Below are 9,656 nucleotides of genomic sequence, written 5' to 3'. Positions count from 1 at the left end.
GTGGGGCGGGCTGTGCCTGGGGGATGCTCCGAGGCAGGCGCGCAGGAGTGGCAGCTGGGGCCGGGGGAGAGAGCTGGCTCCAAACTTTGGTGGAGCCAGGAGGGCCTCCTGCTCTCATATTGGTGGAGAACGGGCCCCAGGCCCATACAACTCGCCGCCCCTGCCCAGCACCCCTAGTTCCAGCACCTGCGCTCCGGGCTTGGCAGTTCAGAGCCCCCGGGGCACTTCTGGGCTTCTGCGTTAGTCAGGGGCATGTACAAACGTTGCACCTCTTTCGTACAAATTAAAGCCTGTGCCCATTCGCTCCCGCAGCTGGATCGGGCCTGGCATGTGCCCCCAGGGCTGCGGGACTCGCAGGGAGTGAGCGCTGCCTGGGTCTTGCGGGCACAGGACGGGCTGGGACTGGCAGGTGGGATGGGAAGCAGAGAGAACAAAAATGGGTCAGATGCTGCCCAACTCCAGGGCTCTGTGAATACAAGGGGCTGCTGCCTCAGTGGGCTGGGAGTTGGGCTGGGGAGCCGCTGCTCCCCCCATGGAGTCTGTGCACGGAGGAGACCTTCATTAACCCCTCTGTGCCGTGCAAGGGGGATTTTTTCCACATGGAACTAGCCCCACTAGGGCAGTCCCAGGCTCTGCCGACACCAGCCTATGGACAGGACCAGCATGTCTGTCCGGCTCCTAGGCGTCGGGGCAGCCATGCGAGCGCCACGTGCTGGCCCCACCCTGAGCACCGGCTCCACAATTCCTGGCCAATGGGAGCTGCGGAGCTGGCGCATAGGGCGGGAGCAGTGTGCAGAGCCGGCGCTTGGGGTGGGGACAGCGCGCGGAGCCCCCGTGGCCGCCGCTATGCCTAGGAGCCGGAGGGACATGCTGGCCGCTTCCTCGGAGCTGCCTGAGGTAAGCGCCCCTCAACTCTTCCTGCACCGCAACTCCCAGCTCTGAGCCCTCTCCCGCACCATGAACCCCTCATCCCCAGCCCCCTCCTCTGCCCCAAACTCCTCATCCCCTGCCCCACCCTGACCCCCCCCAACCGGAGCCCTCACCCCCTCCCACACCCTGAAACCCTCATTTTTGGCCCCACCCCAGAGCCCACAGCCGGTGCCCTCACCCCCTCCTGCACCCCAACTCCCTGCTCCAGCCTAGTGAAAATGAGCAGCGGAGGGAGGGGGATGGCGTGAGCAGGGCGGGGGCAACTATGTTCGGTTTTGTGCTATTAGAAAGTTGGCAACCCTAGATTTTCTCCACCTGCAACCAGCCCCCTGGGGCAGCCCCGGGCTCTGCCCACACCAGCCCCTGGGCCAGAGACTCCAGGCAAATGAGACAAGGCGGGTGAGGGAATATCTTTTATTGGACCAAATTTTCTCTCTCCCCAACAGAAGTTGGTCCAATAAAAGCTATTTCCTCACCCACGTTGTATCGACAGTGGGTGGCTGCCTCTGCATGGCAATGGGGTGCTCATTCCCTGCCACCAACAAGGCCTGGGACAGGCGCAGGCAGGGCTTAATTTGTAATGAAAGAGGTGCTGGGGCTCACACAAATTTTTTTTTTTTCCCTTTCATAACCAAGCCCAGATCGGCTGTGGCTCTGAGCCGGCAGGCCCTGAGCTGCCAGGCCGAGGGGCTCCGAGAAGCTCAGCCTTAGCAAGTCCTGGATACAGGAGGGGACGAGAGAAGCAAGTGTACAATCCTTTCAAACTTTCCCCCTTTTCCCTCTAGTTGTTTCATATGGATACAAAATCCCACAGCTCTTGCTTTTCTCGCTCTCTCGTTATCAAATACACCTCTACCTCGATATAACGCGACCCGATATAACATGAATTCGGATATACTGCGGTAAAGCAGTGCTCGGGGGGTGGTGGCTGCGCACTCCAGTGGACCAAAGCAAGTTCGGTATAACATGGTAAGAGTTTTTGGCTCCCGACAACAGCGTTATATTGAGGTAGAGGTGTAGTTAGTCTTGACCCATTTTCTCACAATTTTTTCAAAGCCTGATATAAAACACCCTCAAATTTTGCCCTTTTTCTCCCGAGTTATCGATTACTATTTTAACGTACCCTGAGATTTTCTCTGTCTCTCGTCATAAAATATTAACATAAAAACTCCTCCAATTTTGCTCTTTTCTTCAAATTCTGGAATATGGAGAGAACATCCTTGCAAACCGTGTCCTTTGTCTGTCTCTTTATTAAATATTGAGAAACATTAACTGAAAAATGACCTTTATTTATTATTGACTAGTATAAAATCTCTCCCACTTTCTCCCTTTTCCTCTCTAATTTGCAAAAATTGTTCCAACATTCTTCAGATTTCCACCCTTCTCTCTTTAATGTCTGAACTTTGGTATCAAGTCTCAGAGTTTGCCTTTTCTGTGTAATTATCAAATGTCAATTACAAATCCTCTCAACTCAAGGGCTGTTCCCTATGTCTTTAAATTACAGCAACTTCTCCTTTTCGGGGTGGGGGTAACCGATTGCCCTGAGTCAGTCTCCATAGTGGAGGTTACAGGGAGTTAAATTCCCAAATGATCAACTTTCCCCTGTCGGTGGGGAGTGGGGACTCATTCCTTTCCCCTTTTATCGCCATTAAAATGTTTGCTGAAAAAGAGACTTGCCCCATATTTAATAGACATCAAAGCCAGAGCCCTCCCCCTCTTTGGGGCATCAATGGCTTCCTGCTGCTGACACGACAGCTGGCTGAACACTTTTCTTTTCCCCATGGGGCAGGGGAGGAAACCCTCACATTCCCATCCCCGATTTCACCAGGAGCCAAACACTCCAGGACAGATGTTTTCCATGAGGGGTTGCGTCATCCAGTGCTGAGACGAGGCCACCTCTGGGGTGGGTCCATGGTGGCCGCTATTTGCCAGTGACAGGGCATGGAAATTGGCTTCTCCATCCCTTCCATTCTCCTGTTAAAGAAGCGTCCTCCAGAGCTCCCTCTGCCTGTGTGAATACCCTGGCAGGGGGTGCTGGTAACTTCCTATCCATTTATCAAATACAGAAACAAACCCACCACTTTCACACGTCTTGGGTGGCAGGCCAGTCCTCGCCCACAGACAACCTGCCAACCTGAAACACATTCTCACCTGTAACTGCACACCACACCATAGGAACTCTAGCTCAGGAACCAATCCATGCAACAAACCTCGATGCCAACTCTGCCCACATATCTACACCAGCGACACCATCACAGGACCTAACCAGATCAGCCACACCATCACCAGTTCATTCACCTGCACGTCCACCAATGTAATATACGCCATCATATGCCAGCAATGCCCCTCTGCTATGTACATCGGCCAAACTGGACAGTCGCCACGGAAAAGGATAAACGGACACAAATCAGATATTAGGAATGGCAATATACAACAACCTGTAGGAGAACACTTCAACCTCCCTGGCCACACTATTGCAGACCTTAAGGTGGCCATCCTGCAGCAAAAAAACTTCAGGACCAGACTTCAAAGAGAAACTGCTGAGCTTCAGTTCATCTGCAAATTTGACACCATCAGCTCAGGATTAAACGAAGACTGTGAATGGCTTGCCAACTACAAAACCAGTTTCTCCTCCCTTGGTTTTCACACCTCCACTGCTAGAACAGGGCCTCATCCTCCCTGATTGAACTAACCTCATTATCTCTAGCTTGCCTGCATATATATACCTGCCCCTGGAACTTTCCACTACATGCATCTGACGAAGTGGGTATTCACCCATGAAAGCTCATGCTCCGAAACGTCTGTTAGTCTATAAAGTGCCACAGGACTCTTTGCTGCTTTTACAAACCCACCACTGATTTTCCTTCTCTTCCCCCTCTGAAAACTACAGGAAGTGTGCAGCTGTAACCCACACACCTTCTGGGTGTGGTGTGCAGTCCCATCTAGTGGCACCCAGACCACTTAGAGCAATTAATGAGTCTGATCTACCCCTATCTAACAGACAAGTGGCTTTTTAAGCTCCAGAAGTCCCTGGTTCGATCCTGCCCAGTGACAGTCGGTCAGCATTACACAGACACCTTTGGCTGCCTGGGATCAGTGGTGCACCGTGACAGAGCAGCCTTCTGCAAATTGAAGTCATGTTTATTTTGCTCTAGGAAAAAAAGGGTAAGAGAAATATTATTTTAAAATCGCAAACCACCTTCACACATGCCTGGCTTACCTAAAGGCCTATCCGCTGACAGTCAGCTAGGCAGGCAGAACTTTTTCAGACACCCCAGCGGGGTCCTCGTGTCTACGCATCTTTCCCCCAAACAATGACCTGAACGGCCAGGTCCATCTCTTGAGCGAGTCCCTTTTTAAACTGCCCAGTTCTTTTGCCCAGGCTGTGGCCTGGCTCATCAAACATGCCGTAAGGGGGCTGGAGCGAGGCAGGAGAATATGCGAAGCTCAGAGTTTGGGTATTGTCTCCTTTCAGCCCTGTAGTGTTTGTCACGTGGTGGCTCATCCTGAGCCAGTCTTCTTCCTTTTCTTATTTTCCAGACGGCCCCCTATTAAACTAAACCAAATCAATCATACTATCACCACCTCAACGGCCCAGACAACACGCAGCATTCATTCGTATTGCAGAGCAGCAGCAACTCCAGCTCAAAAGGTCTAGAGAAACGGGACGAAGCGGAGGTGGAGGTCAGTGGGGCATAGGAGAGGGGAGTTGAGGCGGGATCAGGATTGGTGGAGAATCCCACCCAGTTGACACACACGATCCTTGCTGAGGCCCTGCTGGTTTGGAGCAAGCCCTCCATTCATATTACGTTCCACTTTCACTTGATTCTACAGACTCTCCCCAAATGCTATTATTTTCACTCCTCTTCTCTTTCCGTGACTCAGTGCCTGCCCCCGGCCCTGCCACACCCAAGCACCTCTCCCCAACCCACCGTGACCAAATTCAAACCCATGTCTCCCAACGACGTCTTTACCTTGAAGACACTGCTCAACCATCTTGAGAACTAGGCAAAAGGAGGCCATCTCAGGGTACGTCCATACTACAGGATAAATTTGAATTAGCTTAAACCGATTTTATAAAACAGATATTATAAAGTCGATTGTGCGCGTCCACACTAGGCACATTAATTCGGTGGTGTGCATCCGTGGTCCGAGGCTAGTGTCGATTTCTGGAGCGGTGCACTGTGGGTAGCTACTGTAAAAGAATGAGGCCAATAACGTCGATTTGCGTCTACACTAACCCTAAATCGATATAGTAATATCGATTTTAGCGTTACTCCTCTCGTTTTGTAGGAGTAAAGAAATCGATTTAAAGAGCCCTTTAAATCGATATAAAGAGCAGTGTAGTGTGGACGGATGCAGCGTTAAATCGATTTAACGCTGTTAAAATCGATTTAACAGCGTAGTGTGGACCAGGCCTTAGAAAGAGCAATTAATGAGTCTGCTCTACCCTTACCTGACAGCTAGTTGCCTTTTAGCTCATGCTGGAGCTTCCTGGGCCAGAGCAGGGGCCTGAGCTGAGCTGGGGAGCGGGACCAGGGAGCTATGCTGGAGGCAGAGCAGCTGGAGCAGGAGCTGGGCCTAGAGCAATCTGGAGCTGCGTGCGGTGAGCAGCTTGGGAGAGTGAGGGGGACCCTGGGTCGAGGGCCCAGTGCAGGGAGATGACTCCAGCTAAAGGCCTTGCAGGCCAGGCTTGAGGGGGAGCATAACCCTGACATGGGGGGCTGATGCTGGGAAGAAGGGTCCTGCCACCTAGAACCAGAAGGCGTGTGACCACCGCCAGAGCAAGTGTCCAACCCGCGGCATCCCTGCAGCACAGCCAGGGTCTGGGGGGGCAGGGGCCTGGGACATGTGAGGAACAGACTGTGAACTGCCCTTGCAATCCACAGACACTGGTTCTGGTGTCCCCGTGCCATGGAGCAGGGTGACAAGTCTTCCTTTAACCTGTCCCATTTTGTCCTTATTTTTTAAATTGATTGCTGGTTAATACATTATGTTTGCTTGCACTGTATGTAATGATCAGTGGGTCAGGGCGGTGCAAAGTGTGGTGTTTACATGCACCTATAATGTTTAACAAAAACCCATTTTTAAAACCATCCATATCTGAGAAAGTTACAGGAGTACTTTGAAATTGGGTGTGTCCTTAAAAATCCTCATGATACTAGGTCCTACAATACATTGGCCCAGGGAGTATAGCTCAGTGGTAGAGCATTTGACTGCAGATCAAGAGGTCCCTGGTTCAAATCCAGGTGCTCCCTGACCAATTGCTCTTTTAATGAATATATATCTCCAGTATGTTCAGGAGTTCCACTAAATGCGGATGTGAAATGAATTTAAACATTCACCATCTTAGGCCTGGTCCACACTACGCAGTTAAATCGATTTAAACACCATCTAAGAGCCACATCCAGCTGGTTGGTGCACTGGTGCCGGCCGAGGCCACCAGCAGTTTTGCACCTTCACATTCAGCCAGCAGCAACTGGTCCCTCAGGACATCGAACAAGTGGCTCTGAGCAGGAAAATAGCCGCTAAGAAGATAGTCAGAGCTACCAGAAAGGCCACCATGCCAAGGGCCAGGAGTAGCCCTAAGAAAGTGGTGGCTGCAGCAGGGACCAAAACGGCAAGGAAAAGCCCCCAAAAGGTCAAAGTTGCCAAGCCTCAGGCTACGTCTACACTACAGGATAAATTCGAATGAGCTTAAACTGATTTTATAAAACAGATATTATAAAGTCGATTGTGCGCGTCCACACTAGGCACATTAATTCGGTGGTGTGCGTCCATGGTCCGAGGCGAGCGTCGATTTCTGGAGTGGTGCACTGTGGGTAGCTACTGTAAAAGAATGAGGCCAATAACGTCGATTTGCGTCCACACTAACCCTAATCCGATATAGTAATATCGATTTTAGCGTTACTCCTCTCATTTTGTAGGAGTAAAGAAATCGATTTAAAGAGCCCTTTAAATCGATATAAAGAGCAGTGTAGTGTGGATGGGTGCAGAGTTAAATCGATTTAACGCTGTTAAAATCGGTTTAACGCTGTTAAAATCGGTTTAACAGCGTAGTGTAGACCAGGCCCCAGGCAGTGGTTCTGCGCTTACCTAAAACCCAGACAGGAGAGAGTGAGGCCAAAGCCAACCCCAAAACCAGGGCTAAGCAGGGGGCCCTGAGAAGAAAATCATGGGATTGAATCTCGCCCCCCAGCGGCTCTTTTAAGAATCCCCATGGACCTCCCAGAGAGAGCCAGGTCTCCAAGGACAAACCACCTCATGGAGAGTAAAGCTGGTGACAGCAGGGCATGTTTCTCTTCGACCTCCCAGGTGCGTGGTACACTGACAGGGCAGCTGCCCATAGCTCCTGACATGAGTTCGTTCTTTTTCCGAACCAGCACTAGCGGGAGTGTGTCCCTGTCAGGTCACCAGCTGTACAATAGGCTGTGTCTGCTTCTCAGTTTGGTTTAATCCCAGTTTTTAATGTATTTATTATGATAATTTCACAGTACTCTGCCTCATTCTAACATTGTGGACACATTACAACAACCTTCGGAACTAAAATGCCATGAGAAAGTGGAAATGTGGGTAGCTTAAATCATTCAGGTGTGTGTGTGTGTGTGTGTGTAAGGCACAACACTAATTTTTAACCACATCTTTCTTAACGTCTTTATATATCATGTCGTACATTAATTATACCAAGTGGATTATTCAATGCAATATCTTTTTTATGCATTGCCCAGAACGGATTTTAGAGTTATTTAATGCACCTTTCCTGTTGCATGTACAGGTGTTTATTTCATTCTGTGAAGTGCATGAGTAGCTCCAATAATTGTTAATTTTCTCTCTGTGTGTGAAGCACAACATATTAATTTAGTAATGCTGAAAATGTTCTCTTCTCCCTGCAGCACTGCCTCAGGATCACCTGCCTCTTTGTAAATTAATCAGTTCCTGTGTCTCTAGGAGAAAAATAATGTTTTTGTGGGGAAAAAAACATGTATTTAATAAAAGGGACTGACACCAAATGGCCACACGATGGCACCACATCAGGAATGAAAAGCAACAGGCTCAGGCCTGGTCTACACTACGAGTTTAAACCGAATTTAGCAGCGTTAAACCAATTTAACCCTGCACCCGTCCACACAACGAGGCCCTTAATATTGATATAAAGGGCTCTTTAAACCGGTTTCTGTACTTCTCCCCGAAGAGAGGAGTAGTGCTGAAATTGGTATTGCCATGTCAGATTAGGGTTAGCGTGGCCGCAAATCGACGGTATTGGCCTCCAGGCTGTATCCCACAGTGCACCATTGTGACCGCTCTGGACAGCAATCTGAACTCGGATGCACTGGCCAGGTAGACAGGAAAAGCCCCGCAAACTTATGAATTGCATTTCCTGTTTGCCCAGCATGGAGCTCTGATCAGCACGGGTGGTGATGTAGTCCCAAATCCAAAAAGAGTTCCAGCATGGACCATAGGGGAGATACTGGATCTGATCGCTGTATGGGGAGACAAATCTGTTCTGTCACAGCTCCGTTACAGAAGATGAAATGCCAAAGCATTTGAAAAAAATCTCCAGGCTATGATACAGAGTCCACAGCACAGTGCCATGTGACAAGCATAAAGGAAAGCCAAAGAATCAAATGGACGCTCATGGAGGAAGGGAGGGGGGACTGAGGACTCCAGCTATGCCACAGTCCCCGCAGTCTCTGAAAAGCATTTGCATTCTTGGCTGAGCTCCCAGTGCCTGAAGGGTCAAAAACATTTTCCCGGGTGTTTCAGGGTATATGTCATCAATTTAAACCCTTCCACCCCTCGAAAGAAAAGGGGGAAAAAAACATTTCTCGCCTTTTTTCAATGTCACCCTATGTCTACTGCATGCTGCTGGTAGACGGGGTAGCTGCAGCGCTGAACACCAGCACCCCCTTCCTGGTGGCAGATGGTACAATATGACTGCGATCCATCATCATCATCATCATCATCATCATCATCAGCCCGTGAGTGCTCCTAGCTGGCCTCATTGAGGGCGGCTGGGTAAAAATGGGAATGACTCCCGGTCATTCCCGGCAGAGGGTACAGAACGGCTGGTAACCGTCCTCATCATAGCAACTGGAGGCTGAGCTCTATCAGCCCCCCCTTTCATGTCTAAAGAAAAGATTCTGTACTGCCTGGACTATTACAGCAGCGGGAGGCTGGGCTCCTCTCCCCCCCATGGTTTAATGTCCTGCCTGGACTATCATAGCAGCTGGAGGCTGCCTCCCTCTCATTTTATCTCACTAAAAAGTCAGTGTTTCTTATTCCTGCATTCTTTATTACTTCATCACACAAATGGGGGGACACTGCCACGGTAGCCCAGGAGGATTGGGGGAGGAGGGAAGCAAGGGGCACCCCCTAGAATGGCATGCAGCTCATCATTTCTGCGGGATCTCTGGGGCTCTGACATGGAGCGGCTGTGCTCTCTGGTTCTCTAGTAGACTTGCCCCATATTCTAGGCAGGACTGACTCTATTTTTAGACAAAACATAAACATAAATGATCCGGGGAGTCATTCCCATTTTTATCCATGTGCCCCCGGCCGACCTCAGCGAGGCCAGCCAGGAGCCCCCATGACAGCAGAAGACGGTACAGAACGACTGATAACCATCATCTCATCGCCAATTTACAATGGCATGGCAGACGGTGCAATAGGGATGGTAACCATCTGCTACCTTGCAAAGGCAAATGAATGCTGCTGTGTAGCACTGC

The 9,656-nt window shown here is 50.2% G+C and overlaps 1 non-coding gene across 1 annotated transcript; it reads left to right on the top strand.

The window, feature by feature from the left end:
• Nucleotides 1-6,116: 6,116 nt before the first annotated feature.
• Nucleotides 6,117-6,188, top strand: TRNAC-GCA (transfer RNA cysteine (anticodon GCA)). The gene has a single exon. It is a non-coding gene; the product is annotated as a tRNA-Cys (tRNA).
• The last annotated feature ends 3,468 nt before the right edge of the window (nt 6,189-9,656 follow it).

Source organism: Gopherus flavomarginatus, chromosome 23 (genome assembly GCF_025201925.1).
Source record: "Gopherus flavomarginatus isolate rGopFla2 chromosome 23, rGopFla2.mat.asm, whole genome shotgun sequence".
In the NCBI taxonomy this organism is placed as follows: domain Eukaryota; kingdom Metazoa; phylum Chordata; order Testudines; family Testudinidae; genus Gopherus; species Gopherus flavomarginatus.
This window is presented reverse-complemented; position numbering and strand designations above follow the sequence as displayed.